The sequence below is a fragment of the Aricia agestis genome, chromosome 7, assembly GCF_905147365.1.
Source record: "Aricia agestis chromosome 7, ilAriAges1.1, whole genome shotgun sequence".
NCBI lineage: Eukaryota > Metazoa > Arthropoda > Insecta > Lepidoptera > Lycaenidae > Aricia > Aricia agestis.
This window is the reverse complement of record NC_056412.1, coordinates 17,562,703-17,586,037: the sequence shown is the minus strand read 5'-3', so window position 1 is coordinate 17,586,037 and position 23,335 is coordinate 17,562,703. Positions and strand designations below refer to the sequence as shown.

Sequence of the window (23,335 nt, the reverse complement as noted above, 5' to 3'; positions counted from 1 at the left end):
CCCAAAGTGGGCGGAGCCTGAGGGGCGTGGCCAGTGGGCGTGTCCCGGTGGGCGGAGCCAGTGGGCGTGGCCATGTCCAAAGTGGGCGGAGCCTGGTGGGCGTGGCCAGTGGGCGGAGCCATGTGGGCGGGGCCAGTGGGTGGGGCCTGTCCCTCAGTGGGCGGAGCTTGGTCCCCAGTGGGTGTGGCCTCCGCAACTCCTCTCTCGGAGTCAATGGCAGCAGCTCGCTGCGCCCTTGTCCTGACACTCCCCTTGAAGTCCTCTCTCGGAGTCAATGGCATCTCCAAATCGCACTTCTGACACCAGTTGTTACGTGCTAAGGTTCGAGGATTTGGAGAGAAAGACCTGGTGACTCTCTTGAAGACTTTATTAACACTGCACTAAACACTAGGTCACAACACTTAGCACTAAGTCCGAACACTAATCACTAGGTCCAATCACTAAGCACTATCACTGTCCTAGGTCGTAGCCAAGTCGCAGGTTTCACTGGTTCACTCACTATTGATCACTTGATGTCGCCTTGAAGATCGCTCAGATTGAACTGACTTGCCGGGCCTGCCTGCGGCTCTTTTTATATGGCGAGACGAATTCCAGAAATTTCCCGATTCACATAAACAAGTAAACAACCGTGGGAAATTTCTAGGCGGCTCGGGCATGTACCACAATAAAACTGCCGTCCTTGCGATAAGTGCAGTAAGTTGAATTTAATTTAGACCTTATGGACTCAGTCATAAGGTCTAAATTCAAACACGCTAACAAATAAAGGGTAAACACGTAAACAAACATTGGACCTTTTTAGAAGGTTCGGGTATGTACTTGCGCACCACGTGTCCGTATACCATGTACCGTAACAATATTTTGAGTTGCACTTGACAGGCGCATCGGCGCGCATGCGCGATATAGATCAAGAGAATACTGTTATTGTTGAACAGAAGAGACATTTAATAAAACAAATTGTTTGTTCGATATTTTTTTATTATTCTATACATATTATAATATAATAAAGTCGGTCGTAACTCGTAGGAAAACAAAAGTGTACCCAATATTTTAAAAAATCCTAAAACTTTAGGGCGTTTAACGTGTAAAAATCGTATCGCCCCTTATTTTAAGTATAATATATATTTTAATCTTAAAATAAGGGGGCAAACGAGCGAATGGGTCACCTAATAAAAACAACTACCGTCACCCATGGACACTACATCCCTGATCCAAAATGAAAACAGATTGACATACATCGCGACATACAGACTAATAAAGTCACTAGTCAGGACCATATTGAAATATTGTTCGGAGATATTCGTCGACACGGAGGGTATAATAACAATCCAGATACAATTCAGTTCAAGGGCATTTATAAAAAAATATTTAACCACCTGGAACTGCGGTCTTCTTTTACAGAAAATTGTATACTTACCGGTGGAACATTTTCCAATACTTAATTGCTCATCAGCAGTTAATAATATAAATAACACTTGTGGTGGACGCATTTATGGTTAAGAAGATCTAACCGAGAGGATGATATATTTTTACCAAGTGATAAAAAATCTCAAGATAATGTTACAGTTTTAACTGATATCCTTTACGAGGAAAACGATTTATGTAACGTGGAAGAAATCGTTGGATATATTTCAGGTTGGGTTTCCAGAAAACTTTGCGAACGTTTGAAATGTGAAACGTGTCGTTCATCTTTGTTTACCGATGAAAAATTATGGTTTCACAAACTGCTCACATTGAAAGATATCTAGGAGGCTTATGTTTTGCTTCACCCAATGTTTTTTTAGTCTGCTTATCAGAAAAATTATCAAAAAATTCATTTAAAAGAACGGTCCCTTTTTCGGTAATTCTCGAGACATTCATCAGTTACAATATACTATTTTGAAATTTTTTAGTCATTTATTTTATTTATTTATTTTGTTCAATACTGTATAAAATAATATTACAAAATACAAGAAATCTTGCCGCAAAAACTACAATGAGTTTATCTGGACAAGATGTGGTCGCATTAGTTAACTTTACACAATAGATGTTTTTAGGGTTCTGTACCCAAAGGGTAAAAACGGGACCCTATTACTGAGACTATGATGTCTGTCCGTCTGTCCGTCAATTGATATCCTCCTTTTTTTGAAGTCGGTTAAAAATTGTGCTCTCTTGCCGATGAAATCACAGGCACCGCAAATTTTCTCATCCTTTTGGCGTAGTATATTTGTCTTGGTCTTCAAAATGGGCAGAACATATTGTACTGTTTTTTTCAGGCATCCAGTCATACTAACTTCTAAAGGCATATTACTTCTGTTTTATAATACTTATAAAAATACTTACTTATAGATTTATAATAATATATAGATTTATAATATAATACCTATAGACCCACCCCGGAAACCGAGCGGCGCATGGCGTACTAGACAGCTTACCTATCCATATTTTAATTTATAAAATAATTAATCTAACATGGTTTGGGCTAAATGTTAAAAGGGAAAACGCATGTGTAGTTTTAAATTAAAAAATATTAAAACGAAAAGATGTTTACAATATTACGCAATGGGGATTGTCAATTTTTTTTAATTTTGCTCATTACAAAAACATTTCGAGGAATAAGGTCAGTGATCGTTTTTCTGTATATTAGCGAAAAAAATACCCATTGGTTACTTATATTTTTGAACAAATATGTTTAACCTTTGTTTGACCTTCAATGGTGTTAAATTAGCAATAAATTCGACCAACATTACGTTTCGAACTTTTGGTAAGCTTCTCGTATCAGCTTTCACATAATGAGAACTTGCATTTGACGAACCAGCCATTATAAATAAGATTGAAAGGAAAAAACATACTGCAGAGGTCAATTATTGGCCGCCGATGATGACGTCAGAGCGAAACTTTAAAAATTTATTGAGAAAAAACTAGCCTATGAATTTCAAAATTATTTAATTTATATTCTTAAAATACTCTATTTTAACGAAAAAAATTTTAAAAAGTACATGTGATTTTTTTTGGACAATGCCCATTAGTTGATGCCTACGTGTTGGTGCCTACGCAAGCGCTTCTGATTATTTCAATTGATTATTCTATTATCTGTCCTTATCACGCTGCAGTTGTCGTCCGTATTTTCTATCCTTTTTTAGTTTAATTTTTTGCATTGAATAATTTGTCGATAATTTTGGAAAATATCCAAATAAAAATTAATTACTAGATGTTTTCATGTACTTACTTGTGGTACGTAATTTTTTCATCCTTTTTTACATTTTATGTATAATTTTTGCATTTCCTAAAAACGCAGCTAGGCATTTTAAATCAAAAACGTGACACAATGATATTCTAACGTGACACCTCATCGCTCACTCGCTGCCAACATGCAGCTAATTCAAAAGAAGGGACTTAGCTTCATTTGGCCGTATCAGACTGTACGCGTTAGTGCGATATCTACCTTTTTTATAATAGAATATCATAGGTTTTACCATATAAGTACTTAAAGTATTTTGCCCATATTATTTTATTGAAGTGACTAAATAAGTATGTCACCATGGCAACGTCCATCGCTATCCCGTCGCACAAACATTGATCGTCAGTCTCGAGTTGTAATAATTTACCTACTATTATTTATTCAACAAATATGCGCTGATCAATATAAAAAGTAGCCAGTAGCTGATTCTCAGACCCACTGAATATAATATATAAAACTCAAAGGTGACTGACTGATTGACATAGTGATCTATCAACGCACAGCCCAAACCACTGGACGGATCGGGCTGAAATTTGGCATGCAGGTAGATGTTATGACGTAAGCATCCGCTAAGAAAGGATTTTGATAAATTCCAACCCCAAGGGGTTAAAATAGGGGATGAAAGTTTGTATATAATAATACTTCTTAACGCGAGCGAAGCCGCGGGCAAAAGCTCGTATATATATAAAATTTGGTAAAAATCAGTAAAGCCGGTTCGGAGGAGTACCTACGGTAACTAACATTACGATTTACGACACGAGACTTTTATATATTGGTAAGATTATTTCATACTAGATGTTGTCCGTGTATCGCACGGGAACCGGAAATTATCGATTGCTTACGATACCATATTTTTTTTCGGGACTCAATAAAAAAACTATACTTAATATTAGTGTTGGCACTTGCCACCGCGTAATGCAGGGTCTATGACCATGCGTAGGCGCATGTTTGATCAACTAATTACCATAGACACGATAAATTGGAGTTAAACTCTATTATTTTTGATTCATGATGTTACGTGGGTGATACAGGCGCTGTTTATGGTGTGTTAAATAACGAACTGACAAAATATTATCTAATCTGAGCACTATTTTTTCAAATATTAAATATATTATATTCTTTTTTATTTTTATTGTATTAATAGGATTTAACTAAGTGTGCTCACTCCTTAATACAAAGACTTACATTTAAGTTTAAAAATATATAAAAAAAAAATGTTTATTTACAAGTGAATTATTTATTGTTAACAGTCTTTAGATGTGAGTTTTTGAGAATAACACACTAATGAAGTAAAGAGGTGTTACTGTAAAAAAAATTCAAAACATACGATTCACTCAGTCACCATTTTATGCTGATTTATTTAAATTTTAAAAGCCTCGAGACAAAATATTTGGAATATATACGTTAACGCATACTTAGTTGCATGTCCGATAGTCATTGAAACTTTATTGATACTTTATCAGTCTTACAAAGCTACTGTATCGGCTACATTACCTGTACAATGTACATGCTGTACAAAACACGCCAATGCACTTTTGCCACGAACCTGACTTTTAGGTAAACAATAAACATAGCACCCTGTCCTCACTCCTCCGGCCTCCCCCTACGTAGTACGGAGCGGATAATTTGAAAGTTACAAAATTATAATAAAAATACAGCAATAATCTTCAGCATATGAACATTCCTTTCTCTGTTATTAATTTCCTATTTTTGTTTATTAATAATAATAATAATATCTACGGAATGATAATGAAATCACGTATACATGCGCCTGCTTCCCAGCCTGTCTAGCATAAAGATTACATAATATTAACACTGTTTATCATTATTTATTACTTTGTGCTTTTAAAGCCCAACTCGCACTTGGTCGGTTTCTATGTAATGAATATTTAAAGTACCATCAGCACTATTGATTACGACAATCTGTTACGAACAATGGCCCTGCCTCTGTCTAGAATCATATAATGTTCTAGAATCTAGACGAATGATCGTAACTTGATACAGCTGTAGATCCCAGATTCTACTATATTAAAGCAACATTAATGCAGCTTCGTTCTTTGTTCGATCCAGTCAGATTCTAAACAAGCAGCAAAATAAGATAATACTTTATTGTGCACAAACAGTAACACAGACAAAAAAACAAAATACACTAATCATTTATTATCTAAAAAGAGTATGGTCTACACACTCAGTCCTCTCATATAAACGTACAAGCGTCAAACAACTAACTGACTTTTTGAGTTTTACTTTTGATCTATCTGAACGCGTTTGACATTGGGTTGACTTTTCATGATAATGTAACCGTTGTGTAGTTGGATTAGAAACGGACTGATTTGAACAAGTAATGAAGCTGCATTGATGTTGCATTACAATTTACAATAGTAGAATAGGGGTACTGGGGACTAGATTTATACAGCTGGTACGTTCAAAGGCAGGTTTTATATTTCATTCCTTCTGTTCTGTATTATACATATAATATATGGAAACATAATATAATTATTACTGTAACAAGGAGACGGTACTGATAACACTTAAATTTTTTTCAACCCAACTTTATTGTATCTTAGAACTAATTATCTCAGGTTTTTACTACTCTTTTTACATAATATAAGGATATATGTAATTCATGTTTTTATAATTATTATGTTTGTGCTATACTTTATTCTTGTACTTCGATCCTTCCGCGTCGAAGCCTTCATAGCAATTTAATGTTTTTCTGAGATTTAACGATCAGTTTTGAATTTCAGAATATCATTAATGAGTCATCATCATTGTAATGTATGTTGCTAGCAAAAAGTAAAATGATCTTTTTTTGCGAACAATAAACATAAAATATTATTACTATTCTGTTTTGTTAACTCCAACAGATCAGGCAGATTATTCGGCTAACCAAACGTATTTTATTTTACCAATGCTTTAAAATTTACCTTTTTTATGTTCCCGGGCTTCCCAAGTATCTGCGTGACTTAAGGTCAATTTATACTAGTGCAGCTCTCGGCGAAGTGAAGCGAATTCCCAAAAACTGAACACAGAAAATTCAACCTTAACTCCAGAGCGTAACGCATACATTACTTCTGCGAGCGTTGGTCGGGCGCATCGACGCGAATTCGCGCGGATGCGCGCGCCTTTTTAACCTTTTTAAATTTTCAGAAGTAATAAAGTGCGTTAACGCTTTGGAGGTAAAGTTGAATTTGTTATATATTCAGTTTTAATAATTCGCTTCGATGCGCTTCGACTCTGCACTAGTATAAATTATTGACCCTTATCAAAATCGATTGAGCGGTTGAAGCGCGAAGAGGTAACGGACAGACGGACAAAATTTCGTATTTATTAGTGTGGATTATCTCTTACAAGTAAAAGGGGCTATCATTAGAAACGTAGTAACATGATAAGGTGTACAGTTAGACGCACAAGTGGAATTCGATCGCGCTAATGCCAATTACAGGTGCCCTGTTACATGTACTGACGTGTGGAGAGGTGTGTTCGCTTAGAACGTTTGATGGCTGGCTTTTATGTAATGGAGTAATACTCCAATCTAGCAATCCAGCGCTGGAATGCTACTGGAATAGTGTTATCACTTATCACTAATCAGGAAATGAGATGTACTGGAAATTAGAATACACTGAATTGTGTATTTTGTGTATTCCAGTGAATTCAACTTTCTAGTGCCGGTTTACATTATTCCAGTAACAATCTAGCGCTGGATTCGATTGCTGGATTAAAATAACATAAGACGGCCATTGGAGTCATGAAAGTTCATTAAGGTTCAGCTCAAATTGTATTCTGGACCGCCCGAATAAATAAAAAATCGGTATTGGACTGCTTATTTCGATTTCCAAGGATGCTAAATCCTAATGTGGAAATATCTGCCTGCAATGACTGATATCAAAGATTACAATATCTCGTAACTCGTTATATTGTAAAAATAAAAACAGAAAAATTGAGAATAAATCGAAATATCATAAATTCATAACACTTTTCGACAGGACAGTCCTACAACTGTTGTTGTATCGAGTATCGATTGCCACTTCCTATGAGTTTCCACTGGCCACGTTCGTCAATTTTGTACTCGGTTGTACTGCTGACGTCACAGGTTCATTATCAACATTAGAATTACCGCAGTCCGCAACGCCTACAGGGATGTTTAGCAGGTGAGTATGGGTGCATCAGTGTGATTAAAAGATGATGTTAAGCTCCGTTATTATATTAATTTATGTTTTCTGATAACTGTAAAACTTAACTTGTACAGTCATACAAGCAAGCGCAGAACTTGTACAGTCAATTGCACAAGTGTTGTACTCTTCAGTCAATACGATTGGTCAAGTACAGGCGATTACAATTTACAGTCTCAAGTCATGTACATTCGTGCACACAAGTGTCAATCAAAATCCTAAGGTCGAGGTGGTGAGGGGTCAGCCATTAGCCAACTATTGTGAGAACATAATGTACCCGAATTCTACTATCTTAATTCGATATTCACTTCGTTCCTTGGTCGATCTAGCCCGAATCAAACTACAAAATGTTAAATTAAATGTCAATGTCGTTGGACAGGGTAAATCCGGAAATTTAACCATGTAATACAGGCCAGTGCTTATGACATTTAGCTGTTGATTCGTTTCGAAATATACGCCAGTGCATAATGACTTTGTTGGGATGTCTCATGTCATTATAATACGTCACACTTGTCTCACCTGTGGGCTGGCCTGTGGCACACGCACGCCATTACATGACAATAAATAGCGTCGGATACATGACGTCTTGAGCACTGGCCAGTAAGTATACTGAGTTATATTTCGGAACTTACCCTAAGAATATTTTTCAATGTTTCATAGGAAACTGACAGGATCGAATAGGTAAAGATGTTATATTGCTGTAACATTAAAATACTACAATCAGGGTACAGTTATGTTGCAAGAGAATGTTTTGCTATGAAAGAGATGGATATATCCTTTTACTTTTTTCCGCCTTTCTTCCTTTTCATATTCTGTCCCCTCGGGTCATTGACCCTGGGGTGAATCCTCTGATAACGAGAGTTACTCCTACTCATCTACTGAGTAGGTAATGGCTTAATAATTGTGTCACTGTTTAGATTTTAGGGTTCCGTTATATCCGTACCATACGTTCCTCTCAGTCTAAGCTCAAAGAGGCAGTACCTAGGCATAACTTCGCATTTAAATAATATTATTATTTATTACCATTTACCACCGCTATCTACCAAAGCTACTATTTATCATTAATAGCTACGCAAGGATAAACCTCTGATATCTTCTCGATAAGGCATTCCTACTAGAGAAGTTATACTTTTATTAGGTAAATTGGTATGGCAATATTTATTGTAATTGTAAAAACGATACGCACATTCCTCAGATAAGAGCTAATCCATTCTACACCTTATCGAAGAAAATTTATTGCAGGGTTTGAATAAAAATTCATAATAATTGTTGCCGCAACTTGCTCCGGAATTCGCACGGGAACCGTACATTTTGTACTGAACTATTTTTTCCACCGTCTTACGAATTTTCAATCAGCAGGCTTAGCATGGTCACTATAGAAGCGGTTTCTTTCTACGGAAGAATAGACTAAGTGACAGTTAAACAAAGGAAACTATTTGAATTTTTGTCGATCGCGGTAAAGATCGGAATTCGGAACGGCACCTTCAGTTTATCTCCGCTCTTTGTCTATCAGCGTTGCCAGACGTCCCGATTTTGGCGGGACGTCCCGATTTTTTCATCAAAATTAAATGTACCGCGCGGGACAGGCTCAGTCCCGCTTTTCGGGTAAAGCCCGAACGTACGTGCAGCGTGCTGAGAAAGAAAGGTGCGTAATGAAGATAAAAGTACGGGAGGTAGAGGGGTGGATTATCTTTAGCTACTTTAGCTATCTTTTACCGTTATTCTACTGCAAATAAAAAGATAAAACATTCAAAAACTTTAGTTTTTATACCCTTTTTTTACATTAGCTAAAGAAGTTTTCACTTCAAAAATATGTATTTGTCATTTGAATACCACACATGCGCACGCAAATCTGTTGCGGCGAAAATCATATTTTATCGCGCGGAAATCGTATATATTTCCGGGATAAAAGTATCCTTAGATGTCCTCTCCCGGGACTAATCACTAAGTAGTAAGTACATCTTCATACCCAGCAAATAGCAAACCACCATGTACCAGATTGGGCGTGAAGAAGTTAAACTGACAGACAGACACACTTTCGCATTTATAATATTCTAGTATGGATTTGAATGTTCTTTACACTGACAATCTGCAATCAGAGATAGTTGATACTTGGTTGCAATTATTGTAACCGATTGGCCTGATCAAAACGGATTGCATAAAACAACCTACATCGCAAAACCGGTTTATTTTCATTTCGAAAAACTTTAGAAAGTTAATCATTGGGTTACTGTCGTTTTCGGAATATATTGGTATGGTTAAAAAAAAAGAATGATAACACCCAAATTCTGAATAATTTTGTTACCACTAGCACAGAATAGATAATAGTACAAATACCACTAGGCACTAGTTACTAGTAGAGCCCGCTGCAAAGATTCTGATGGAGATCGTAAGATATTTATCGTGGAAAAATGTACGATTTAAGTTGTGAAGTCTAGTAATTTTAAAGTGTTAGGTATAGCATAAGACCGGATCTGATAAGAGCATAGTATGACTAATAACTACTAGGGGCATTGAAATTTTCTTCTAATGTCACCTTAGTTACTTAATTAAAATAATCTAAGCACCGAGCACGGTAAAGCATCTTTAAAAAGGCCTGATAGACGTACGAACTTAAAGCACGCGGATTTTAAGTTCGCGAACTTACTCGGCTCGCGTCGGTGACATACCGCATACGTCTGTCACCCCCTTTCTTGTAATGAAATCTCGGAATTCAGATTTACGTTAAAATGAAACAAAATCAATCTAGATGCGTCAGAATCATTAATTTTGCGCTAAATTACTTTTTTTCCTTAAAACCTGTTTCACATTCTTACTTGTTCTATTAAGTTCAAGAAACGAGGCATTTTAATCGAGTAGTAACTAGTACTCAACATAATCAACTTTGAGGTACTTTTTTGTCGCGTGTGAACGGTGATAAGAATGTAATACCGGTTTGAGGTTTCTACGTCTTTTTAAGGCGCAAATCTTTATCTGTACAGTCTACACTTACTACAATACTCCGATAGAAAATCCAAAAACAGGGTCGTGGCACAAGAAAACGATAACTAGTTACACACACACATGCACGTACACAGAAGTCAGAACTAATCCACTAGTACACAATCCGAGAAGAATCACGGTAATTAGGTATTTACAAAAATATTTACGCGGGCTACGTTGGAGCGACGAACTACACGTCCACACGGAGTACAGATCGCGACTGGCGGCGAGTGAACGAGTGAAGTTCGTGCGAGCCGGCGAAATAATTATTGAATGATGGAATGCAGCAGATATACTCCGTTTGGAATTATCTTTCCTCGCGAGTTTCTAAAGTGAATCTTATGTGGTAGCTGTAAAGGATTTACTTTGCAGTTTGCACGAATAGCTTGAAGTTACATGCACTGTGCGAAATGAGATACAACTAGGAGCTCTATTAAATTACTAGACATATCACATAAGCAATCAAACCTGTTGTTATACCATTATTGGTCTGATTGTTTACGTCCTAGGTCTTGAAACAACAATAAATAATCGGCCAAGTGCGAGTCGGATTCGCGCACTAAGGGTTCCGTACAGTTATAGAGCAAAAATATACCAAAAAATTATGTTTTTTGAATTTATAATATTAAAATAAAATAAAGGGGGGCTCCCTTAAATTTTTATTTTATTTTAATATTATTAATAATTGTTGAAGTAGACATACCTACCTATAATTAGTTTTTGTGAAAATAACAAGTACTTATTTGTTGCCATTATTGATATCATAGAGGAATTAAATATATATTGATATCGAGCAAAAAAGGCCAAAAAAATCACGTTTGTTGTATTGGATATTTAAATTTGTTTTTAGTATTTATTGTAATAGCGGCAACAGATATAATATTATATACACAATCTGTGAAAATTTAAATTGGGCGAAATACTTTATACCTAATATGGCAAAGCAACGTTTGCCGGGACAGCTAGTTACTTATAAAATATATTCATTGACCATACAAAAATTATCAAAAAAATATATTCATTGCGCGTAGCCCGACACGCACTTGGCCGGTTTTTAATTTACTTACATTACAGCTAAAGATACTCAAGGGTAACTGCTTAGTTTTTAGGGTTCCGTGCCCAAAGGGTAAAAACGGGACCCTATTACTGAGACTTCGATGTCTGTCCGTCTGTCTGTCTGTCTCCAAGCTGTAACTCAAGAACCGCTAAAGCAAGACGTCTGAAATTTTACGTGGCTCTACTGTTGCTAAAAGCGGAGTTACATACAGTGCTGGGGTCAAAAATTACCCCCGATACCAGAAGTGTATGTTTTTTTCAACTGTACCTTGTAATGATTTTTAATAATTTTTTCGATACATCGGGAATTTTAAACCAAAATTAGCTTTTATGAAATAAGTACTCAAAATCTTATTCAGAAACCACCCAGAAAACTCTTATAACAGTCTGCAACGTGAAACAGTTTACGATCGTAAGAAGAGGAAGGAAATCAGCTATTCTAGCAAAATCATCACAGGTACAGTTTCAGATTCTTAAAATTCTGGAAGCAAAAAATGTGTATCGAGTATTTAACAAGTTTTTATTACTGTAATGTAAAGAAAATTTTGCCTAAATCACAAACAAAATAGTAAAATTTTTCGAGCATTTTTTGGTTTCTGGTTTTACTCTGTCATTTTTTTATTTTTAGTCGATATTAAAATAAATTAATGTGTTTTATTATTTAGATTTTATAAGAAAACTAGATAAAAAAAGAAATAAAAGAAATGTTTATATTTAAATATATTTAAGGGCTCCTAAAGTAACAGTCGTCTAAGTATGATCGAAAACTAAGATATTTTTTTTATATAAGGAAAAAAATATTATTCATTAATGTTAGTGGCCTTAAAAGCTGAAATTTATTTAGGTTAAGAGATTTATTGCAGTATACAAAGCTAATTAATTTGAAACAAAGCTGTTTTATATAATTATTATGTTTTATTGGAGTGGGGTCACTTTTTACCCCCCATACCAGAGGGCAGAGACGTTGCCTTTTTTAGCGAAACCAGCTAAGGGTATTCAGCATATTTCCTACTCCCGTGAATTTTTTCACAATTCCAGAAGCAACCGTTTAGCTGGTAGAAAGGGGGGACACTGGACTTTTAATTAAAACTTCATATTTCATAAATGGATCCCTAAATCAGATTTACTCATAATATTTAAAAAAAAATCTTATTCAATGACACCCCACACTGTCGGGTGGACGCGAAAAAAAATCGGCCAAGTGCGAGTCGGTCTCGCGCACGAAAGGTTCCGTACCGTAATTGAGCTATAGATGCCAAAAAAATTTTTTTTTATATGGGAGCCCTTAAATATTTATTCTATTTTAATTTTTTTATTTTATTTTATAAATTATCAATATATATATATATATATATATATATATATATATATATATATATATATATATATATATATATATATTATAAAAAAAATTGTGAGTATTTCAAGTGCCTACCTGCTACCATTATTGATTACGAGCAAAAAAGGCCGGAAAAATTACGTTTGTTGTTACATGGGAAATGGGAATTGGGAGCCCCCCTTAAATATTTATTTTATTTTGTTTTTAGTAAGTACCTATATGACGTATTTGTTGTTATAGCGGCAACAGTATACACAATCTGTGAAAATTTCAGAAGTCGACCTATAGCGGTTCTTGAGTTACAGCCTGGAGACTGACAGACAGACGGACAGACATCGAAGTCTCAGTAATAGGGTCCCGTTTTTACCCTTTGGGTACGGGACCCTAAAAATCATCCCCGCTTGATGTGCAGGGGAGGTACCATACTTTTTTAAGAATTTATATAAAATAATATATTAGGTACTTCAGTACTTAGTCCGGGTTCCGTAGACCAAATTTTTATTACTATCAAGCTATTTTTTTGTCAGTAGAAACTAATATGTATTCTGTGTCAGTAGCTTTTTGATGAGACATGGTCCTAAAAAAATGGATAGGACAATGTTACTCTTAAATTATGTAACTATTAACCTACCAATATGTCAAGAAATCAGCTGGTTAGGGTTCCGTTTTAGGGTTCTGTAATCAACAAAAATTGGCTGACCGGAACCCTAAAAATGTTTTCATAGCTTTCATACCTATGAAAACTTGAGATATACTTAGTCAAAGGTTTTATTGGAATTTGGAGCATAATATTTCGCTTTAACAGTAATCATATTATTATGTCCTAGTCTGCCAAGAAACTTTACTAACGTATCACATAAAGACAAAACACTGATGCAACATAATCAACTTAGGTACTTCGTATATATTTTTTATTATTATTAAGCACCGAATACTATATACGGCACAACTGGTACAAGTTTATTTTAACTGTGCCATTAAACTGATTAAATAACTAGACTGTCCAATGACTTTGGTTAACTAGGATCAATTAAATATTGAGTTCCAGTTACTGATTACTTACGGCCCAGATGTCCGGTAACTGGGACATAATGAGATTAAACTTAACTAACACAGGTCGATATTTGCTCGATATAATAAAGCTGACCCGACAAATATTGTTTTGCAATTTGCGTTAAGTATAACCACAGTACAAATAACAACTTATCAAAATCATCAAAACAAGTTTGTTTTAATTACACAAAAGCAAAATTTGCTGTGAAAAATACGTTGTGCCCAAAGCAACGTATTTTTCACAGCAAACTATTATTCTGATTAAATATTTGGCCCAGGAATTTTAAGGCCTTTTTAAAAGTAAGTACATAGAGTAATAAATAGGTCTCTGGTAAGTATAAACAACCTATTAGCACAGCAGTTCAAAATAATCAAACCATTATACCACTACTTTCTTTCATAATGTTTGTGAAAATTATTGATCACACGAGAACAACACAAAACAATACACATGCGATACATCACAGCAAACGAATTTACATCTTATTGTTTACTAAATTAGGCTGATTATTTTTCCGACCCAAATATTGACCAATAGAATTGCACCATTCGACGTCACGTGGTACAACCTACATGGTATTATACTGATAATTTTTTGAAAATTTTCTCTGGTAGTTGCTATATATAAAAGACAAACACGTCAAACTGACAGGTTGAATTCAATTGTGTCTCATGGTGCAATTATATTGGCCGACATTTGGGACGGAAAAATAATCCCCCGAATACCACACGAGCTTCAAAATTATCTGGCATTTCCCTCAAGGTTCCCTGCAAACAAATAAAGTCGTCAAGTTTTTCAGGAAAAATCACTCGCGCTTCGCGCTCGTGATTTTTTAACCTGAAAAACTTGACTCCTTCATTTGTTTGCAACGAACCTATCGGGAAATATCCGATAATTTTGAAGCTCTTGTGGTATTATAAGTGAAAATCACATGTAACTTGTCATGGTGTGCCAGATTCTGTTGCCTTTAATAATTTATTACGCATTTTTAGGGTTCCGTAGTCAACAAGGAACCTTTATAGTTTCGGTCTGTCCGTCCGTCTGTCTGTCCGCGGTTTTGCTATAATATCACAGAATAGATAATAGTACAAGTAATAATATGACCTACAAAGCTGTTATTTGGCACGAATGCACATAGTCATAATAATATTATGATGCCGACAAAATGGTAAGTGCATAAATTGTTAAAAAAATATCTTTTTATGGTACCTTCCCTATACATGAAGCGGGAATGATTTTTTTTTCGCGTCCACCCCATCGCGTCGGGTGTCGTTGGATAGGTTTTTTTTTAAATATTACGTAGTAAGTATTCATAGAATATATATCATTTTCCGATTTAGGGATGCGTTTGTGAAATATTAAGTTTTAAAGTGGAAAAGATCGTAAGAGTCCAGTGTCCATGGAGGTCCCTTCTACATCTACCAGCTAAACGGTTGCTTCTGCAAATGTGAAAAAGTTCACGGGAGTAAAAAAATATGCTGAATTTAAAACGAAAACTATCACGGCTAAGAAGATTTCATAAGTTATTGAGCAATTTAGCACAGAATACTTATAGATATAATTAATAGTACCTTACGGTAGCAATCGTCGATCAACTAAAAAAATATGTTCGGCGAAGTATTAAGGAACTTTTCGTTCAAATTCTTTTGAACGTAACTGAGATGATGTTGTTAGTAGTGTAAAATACATTATAAATGTTCATTCATTGACCATACAAACATTTTTAAAAACCTGCGGTACTACGGAGTACGGAACCCTATATTGCGCGTGGCCCGACACGCACTTGGCCGGTTTTGATGCGTGCTAGACACTGGTATACTCAGGGTAAGTTCACATTTTTAAATGATGTAATATATTTATTACTTATGTTTTAAATAAAGGATCGCCTCCTCACGTTGCGCGTTGTAAATTGTAATGTGAAGTGACCCTTATGCCCAGTATAATGTATAATAATAATTAATGTCATATTACATAATTATAGTAGATGTTGTGCAGACAGCAGAGAAGAAGTAGGTAAGTTCCTAAAGCCTAGTTGAGGTTTAAAATAATCTTTTAATCAAATTTCATAATATTAGAATGTAATTATTAAATAAATCATTCTTAGACATTTCATAAAATAGTCCAGTATTACTTATATTATCCTAAAACTCTGTCACATCGAATAGGTGTATAGGTGCAGTGTGCACTAATTCCTATAATAGGTACATTTTTTACGCTAAAAAGTACGGTACCAAACTACTTACGCAATTTTTTTTATTATTCGTAGGGAAAAAATGTATAATGGGATGTCAACGATACAGTACAGAAGTGACAAGATAAGTAGAATTAATGAACTGACGTATCTATCGTTTCACTAATCTATGTTATGAGCCGTTTACGTAAGCAAATTGCGATGTCTATCGAATATGATATCAGCGGTAATTTTTTTTTTTATAAATTATGTTGGCAAAGGAGCGAACGGGTCACATGATGGAAAGCAACTGCCGACGCCTATGAACACTCAACATTAGAAGGCTGCAGGTGCGAAGATATTTGTATTTTTTACTTTTTAGTAGATTACGTCCGCAAGGCCGGTACGTCAAATTTTATCGCACGGGAAGCGTACATTTTTCCGGGATAAAAAGGTCCTATATCCTATTCCTTTCCCGGGACTCAAAGTATCTGCTAAGCCGAATCGGATAAGAGAGCCGCACATAATATTATGTAGTAATGTACATCTCAAACAGGAATAAATGACTAAGCTTTTATGATGGATGGATGAAAAATAGCTCTACAATTTTCTTTCAAATTTAACGTTATGAATAGTTTGTTGATGCTTGAGCAACAGCTGAAGCCTCGATTTTAAATAATGAAAATCACACTCGAATTTAATTCACGTTTTGAATTGTAATTTGAGCATTCGAAATTTAATTCCACAGTTGTAATAACGATTGGAAAATACAGCTTTTATGCTCGCGTGCGAATTTCGTTCTCGAGTCCATAATATGACGTAACTTTTACATTTAATTAATAAAATTGTAACGGTCAAAATTATTGTATCCGCTTTTTGAATTGCTCCATGCGAACATTCCACTTCTTAACCTATCAAGCCCCAAGCGGCAGCCGGCTGCCAGTATAACAATAATTGAAAAACTATTGTGTCTGCGATACCCACGAATCACGATGGACCAGGTGCCCTATTATGAGCTCTTAAATCCATTCACTTTACGTCTTTATACAGTCAGATAAGGACGTAAAAAGAATGGATTTAAGAGCTCATGATAGAGGCCCAGGGAAATTATGTAGATGGCGGAACAATGTAATTTAGTCGGGTTATAATTAAACTTTTTAATCGGGACTTAACGCGACTTATTTAAGTAGTAATGCTACTACGAGTACATACTTTTTCTCGACGTTAGTCGGGTTATGTCAAACGCAGCAGCTAATCACGAATCACGATTAATTACTGTGCATTCTCGTTCGATTGTTTGAGTCTCAAAACGGTTTCGTGGTACGGGCCCTGTAGCTCTACCACAGCGTAATAAGGATAATAAGTTTTATAGACTGTAGCTCTACCATGAGTTTAAAGCTATGGCATTTATCGATACTCGATACCGACTACGTAAATATTTAGTATGGCGATTTTAGTTCCGCAAGTAACCGCTAGAGGCGTTGTAAAATTTGCCATACTAAACGTAGTTGGTATCGAGTATCAATAAATACTATAGCTTTAAACTCATGGTAGAGCTAGGTGACTTGACGTAACCCGACTAAATGAATCTGGTCCGCCATTTGCCTATGACACAATAGACATAACTACCCTATGATTTCTATTATTTACATTTTGAGTAATCTAGCTAAAAGAGTGCAAAAAACTTATCAATTTACTTATACGTGGCCAATTTTGTTTTTTGAACCTGTAGGCCAACTACGAAACCGTTTTGAGACTCAAACAATCGGACGAGAATGCCGCGTCCTGCTCTAACAACGTCATTTCACGTTTGTTAGAATAGGACGCAACATTCTCGTACGATTGTTTGAGTCTCAAAACTGTTTCGTGGTACGGGCCCCTGTGACGAGATTTGGAGATTTTACCGATTTTTCGGGAAACTAACTGGAAAATACGTTATATTAGAGCAGAGTAAATCGACAACGTATTCGCAATCGATAAAAATAAAAAACTGTCATAATTTCCTATTCATTGAATGTTGTTGCAAATACCTACTCGTTAACTCTTCGTGCTAAGATCCCATAATCCCAAAACTGCGGTACTGCTCTTTAACCGACTTCCAAAGAAGGGTGATATTTTAATATCAGCAACAGACTTCAAGGTTGGCGTGGGCGCAAAATGTAACATTTTAAATGAACACCATGGGGCTATATCGTATAATTATGTTACCTCAACGTTTTTACGAGAATGAACCTTATGTGGTGGACGTAAGGTGTTGTCGAGGCTGAAATAATTCTGAATGTCGTAAGAATATTTATAGCACGTAAACTTGAAGGAATTAGGTAGCCTAGATTTATGTTGCATACCTAAAATACCACGGAGGCTTGTGAGCGACAGGTGAACTAAATTTGGTCTAAAAGATTTGAAGACGTGAGTGGAAGAACACAATAACTAATAGTAAATAAAATTGCCGTGGCCTTAAAAAAACTGTGCATTTTATGTGTAGCCAGTTAAATTGGCCAGGTGATGAAGTAGATAAGTTACAACATGAACAGGAAAAAATGTCCGTATGTTACAAAATATTAGTTATCGTGTTCTTCTACTTACTTCTTCATTTATAAATTATAATATCAAATTTGAAATATCCCGAAACTCCGTTGCGCCAGAAATCGTTTATCGAGTGAGAACTGTACATTTTTTCGGGATAAAAAATATTCTACGTCCTTTCCCCGGACTCGAACTATCTTCATACAATTTGAGGAAAATCGTTTCTTAAATCAGTTTCGTACCTGTCTATACTTTAAACGCTAGAATGTGGAAACCAGTCCAGTACGAATCATTGACATACCATATCTAGAGAGTAAAGGAACGCAGTAATAAATCATAATGGAAAACTTGACTTAGTAAAAGATTTGCAATTCGTAACTTGTTTTAAATTATTAAAGTACTGGACATGATGTGCTGCCACTATTTTCTGCACGTTTCCTTATCCTGTATCCAAAACTCAAATGTGACGTCGAATAATTTTAATTAATTTACACGGTTTACACCAGAAGCACATAGGACCCTAAAAATGTTGACTACTTCTACAGTAAGTAGGTATACAGATTACAGGATGTAACAAAGGTAATTTAAATTTTTGAATTTATGGTGTGCGAGTGTTCCTTATAGAGAGTACACTGTGAAAGTAGCAGCGGAAAGACTATTTTTTTTCACTTTTGTATGGGCAAGCGCCCCAGCGCAAAAAAAGTGAAAAAAATGTTAGTATCTAGGTACTCAGGGAACACGTACACAACCTAAAGTATTATCACTTAGTTTTGTTACATCTGTAGATAATTTTACCCTGATTTCAACTTAAGGCTAGGTTATTCCAAATTCACGTTTCTAGAATGAGTAATTTTTAAAGAAAGCGTCATTAAAAAAAACTGAAAAATATATACATGTATAGATACATCTTTTAACTAGTGACTTTTACGGTTAGAAACACGATACAGATAATTTTACTCGATAAAAAAAAATTCCGAAACAACCTCGATTTTAAAAACATTTTCAGTTTTATAGGACTTACAGGGACTCAATCAAAAAATAATTTGGATAGTTCGATTACTATTAAAATTTTACAGTGAAATGTACGGATACATGTTTAGTTATACTATTTTTTATCTAAGTAAAAAGGTTTTTTCTCCTATTTCGCCCTATCATGGACGCGGCGAGCGTCGTAACCGCCACTGTACAAGGCGCGCTGATATGAATGTTATTTTAATGTCTTTTACGTCGATATTCGCACTGACAGACATCGGCCTGCTAATTTAGGAATAACCTCCCCTTAAATTGTGGGTCTGAATATAATTAATGTTATTCGTGTAAATTGTAATACAATATTGCATTGCGAATGCGAAACCAATCTTTTACAGATTTTCCAAGAGCCATTTCCATAATAATTATACGTATACATTTCCATAAAAACAAAACTCGATTTAACCTGAGTTGAAATTCACATAACTCGGGTTGAACTCCACTTAACTGGATGGACAAGTGAATGCTTTTTGAATTTTTACGTGGGAGAGCCATGCTTCGGCACGAATGGGCCGACTCGACCGGAGAAATACCACGTTCTCACAAAAAACCGGGGTGAAACAGCGCTTGCGCTGTTTCGCCGAGTGAGTGAGTTTACCGGAAGCCCAATCCCCTACCCTATTCCCTTCTCTTCCCTACCCTCCCCTATATTACCCTATTCCCTCTTAAAAGGCCGGCAACGCACCTGCAGCTCTTTCGATGCTGCGAGTGTCCATGGGCGCCGGAAGTTGCTTTCCATCAGGTGACCCGTTTGCTCGTTTGCCCCCTTATTTCATAAATAATTATAATAATAATAACACCTTATAAAAATTAAAAATTAATGTACCGTATTTCTATTCCAATTTTGTTGGTGTCCCTATATGATACGTCTTAGGTAATGCGTTCTTGGTGTTAGGTTGTCTACGTCCATGTCCTGTCTTATCACTGCCCCGACATGACACCATCGTGATAATATACCTACAGCTAGAATACAGCCTATGTGCCATATTATTATATATTATGTAGGCTTGATTATAGTGTAGTATATTATTTTAAACCATAGATTAATTTTGATTATATAACTGCTGACCAGGCAACATTTTGTTTTGCCATATTCGGTGTGGGAATGTGCTTAAGAGGAGTCCACACCGCCCTTTTTTCCATACAAACGCTGTCCCCTGTTTCCTCCCTGGATAATGCTAGTAGAGTTATAATTTTTTTCTTGAATATTTACGGCCACTAATACAATGTCCCTATGTTTTCTTTTTTTTCATAATTTAATTATTAAATAAGATATGAACGTTCTAAAACCCAACCTCAGACGTTATGACGTTATGACATAACGTAGACGTCGCTCATTGCTGGATCACGCCACTCTCAGAAAAATTCGTAAAGCGCGATTCAGGACTGATGTAATCTGTTTTTGTATGAAATCAGAAATTATTTATTGCTAAAATGAAGTTACAAAGGTCTTAAGATAATAATAATTATTATTATTTGGAGCTATGCTATTGATTTAATATTGGTTTAGTAGTAGTACTGCAGTCTACAACGTTATTTGGACGATAAAAAATAGATGTCAGCTGATTCTCTGGCCTCCTGTAGGTCCACAGACCACAACAATCAGTCCACCCGATTCGGAGGAGTTTGAAAAATGGCTACAAACACCGTAACACGAGAATTTCATACTCTTCTTATTATGATACTTACATAAAAGATTCGTAATCGGCTACATTTGTCAATCATGGCTCAAGACTATTCAAGAATCAAGAGGAGCTTTGGGATCCCATTTAGGTACATTACGCCACAAAACATTCGATTTTTTTAAAGCTTTCCCTAATGTCAGACTTTTTTTATAAAAATGTATATCTAGTATTACATTTTCCGTCTGTGTCTTCATTCGAGTAGAATCTAGATTGTAATTTGTATCTGCATTCTGCATCTAGTATTCGCGATCTAGGTGCGATCCCGTTACGATGCCGCAATCTCGGTATCGGGAAATTATTGAATAGCAAGGTCGATGAAACAATACCTCAAAACTCCACCACAAAGTAGACCTTAACGGAACGGATTAGAGTTTCAAGTTGAGTAGCATTTTTTTGTAGGGACTATATTTACGCTGGGTCCAATTTTGTTTCGCGGTTAGGCCCCGTTAGTATTGGCCACTAATAAATAGACCTCATAGCTTGCAATGTTGCGTCAACGGTATATCTTCTACATGTTAAATGTTGACTAACCAGAAGGTTCATACTTTCAAAAAAAATCAAGTTTAGTACGAAAAAGTGGCGAATTATGTGACAGAAATGTTCATTGATTAATAGACGAATAAATAGATAAACGTTCTATGTTTGTTTGAATGCTTAATGCGCTTATCTCACGAACTACATTTTTCCTTTGACTTTTGTGAATTTGCACTCATTGCACTCTTAATCTTATCTTAGAGTAGACTACGGGAATGGACAAAGCCTTAAAAGCTAATTAGTAATATTTTTTTAAATGGTGCTTACGGAATTTAATTATGTAGTATACGCGCAAGACATTCGAGGCTTCAGAATCAAGCCCTAAAAACAATACTATCAGATACACGCATAAATTCCCCTATTGTTGCGATTACGCTGCGCGCTGTCGCTTACAATCAGGTGACCCGTTAGCTCGTCCCTTTCCTCATTTCATACATTCAATATAGTCCACAGGATTCGAACACGTGTCATATCATTAGGCTCATTGTAAATACAACAATTACAAAACGTTACGGCATCGTTGCGTCAAATACGTGTTACCTCGCCGGTCTATATACACAGCGGGTCACGTCACAGGGGGTTTTCGCTAAATAGAGCACACCACGATTGCGAATTGCAGAGCCATGCCTCTGCATATTGTTAATATAATACATAAGTTTTAGTTATTATTGGGTCATGTCAAATCGTTGATTCGAGTGTTATTTTAATTTATAATTACTTCAGTCACGAGGACGTGACTATTAGTCAGGATGGACGAATTGTAATGTTACTGAGTATAATTATTATATTTTATAGGAATTATAATTATGCACTTAAAATATTTGGCAATTTCCGGTACCTTTATAAACTATTTAACATAATTCTAAAAATAGATTAATATTGTTATTATTTATATTAAAATGTATAATATTTTATGAGATGTTTGGAATATTTTAATTTATAATTTGTAATAAGTATAATGATTTTCTTGAACAGGAAACTGCTCTTCTATTGGTCAGATATTTTGACCAATCAGGAGCAACCGCCATTTTAGGTGGTCGAAGTAGAGGGGAAAATAGAGGGAGAGCAGAGTCCTTCTCAAGAGATTCATTCTGTGTTGTGCTTTGGTACAGTGAAGTGATCCTAATAAAATTAGTGTGTGTTCATCTTGTTGTTTTATTATAAAATATAACAAGGAATAATGGAAGAAGTTAACATCTGTTAGCTACCGCTTTTTTCACATATAAAATTGTTGTTCCTCTTATCCAAATGAAGCTACTCACAAAATATTTAATTGATAGTAATAAAAAAAAAATGTTCTATCCCTGTCCGTAGTAGTCCCCGAATAAAAGTGTTTTATCAAATAGTTATTTCATATTCATTTTGTTTTGTTTTAATGTGTGCTCATTATACTCTGCTCATTAGTGTATTTGTCAAAATGGTTTTTGGTATTCGAAACACTTCATTTAAGATAAAATGCCGCTCAGTATAAAAATTACATTTGCCAAATATTGAAAAAAATGCAGGACGTAACGTTGACACTCAGACAGATATTAGGTCGCTCAAAAATTATAAAGCTGCTCATTTTGTAT

The 23,335-nt window shown here is 35.5% G+C and overlaps 1 protein-coding gene and 1 long non-coding RNA gene across 7 annotated transcripts in view; one reads left to right on the top strand and one right to left on the bottom strand.

The window, feature by feature from the left end:
* LOC121729126 (SH3 and multiple ankyrin repeat domains protein 3) overlaps window positions 1-23,335 on the bottom strand; it is a 212,994-nt gene that overhangs the window by 133,124 nt on the left and 56,535 nt on the right. For 5 of the 6 annotated variants that reach the window (XM_042117519.1, XM_042117522.1, XM_042117523.1 and 2 more), the window contains exon 1: window positions 10,382-10,586. The exons of the other annotated variant lie outside the window; for it this stretch is intronic. The gene's annotated coding sequence lies outside the window, so the exon portion shown is untranslated. Of the gene's footprint in view, window positions 1-10,381; window positions 10,587-23,335 lie in introns of those variants that run through there. 6 annotated transcript variants of the gene reach the window in all.
* On the top strand, window positions 948-22,906 carry LOC121729138. The gene is made up of 3 exons (XR_006035915.1): window positions 948-960; window positions 15,834-15,837; window positions 22,719-22,906. It is a non-coding gene; the product is annotated as an uncharacterized LOC121729138 (long non-coding RNA).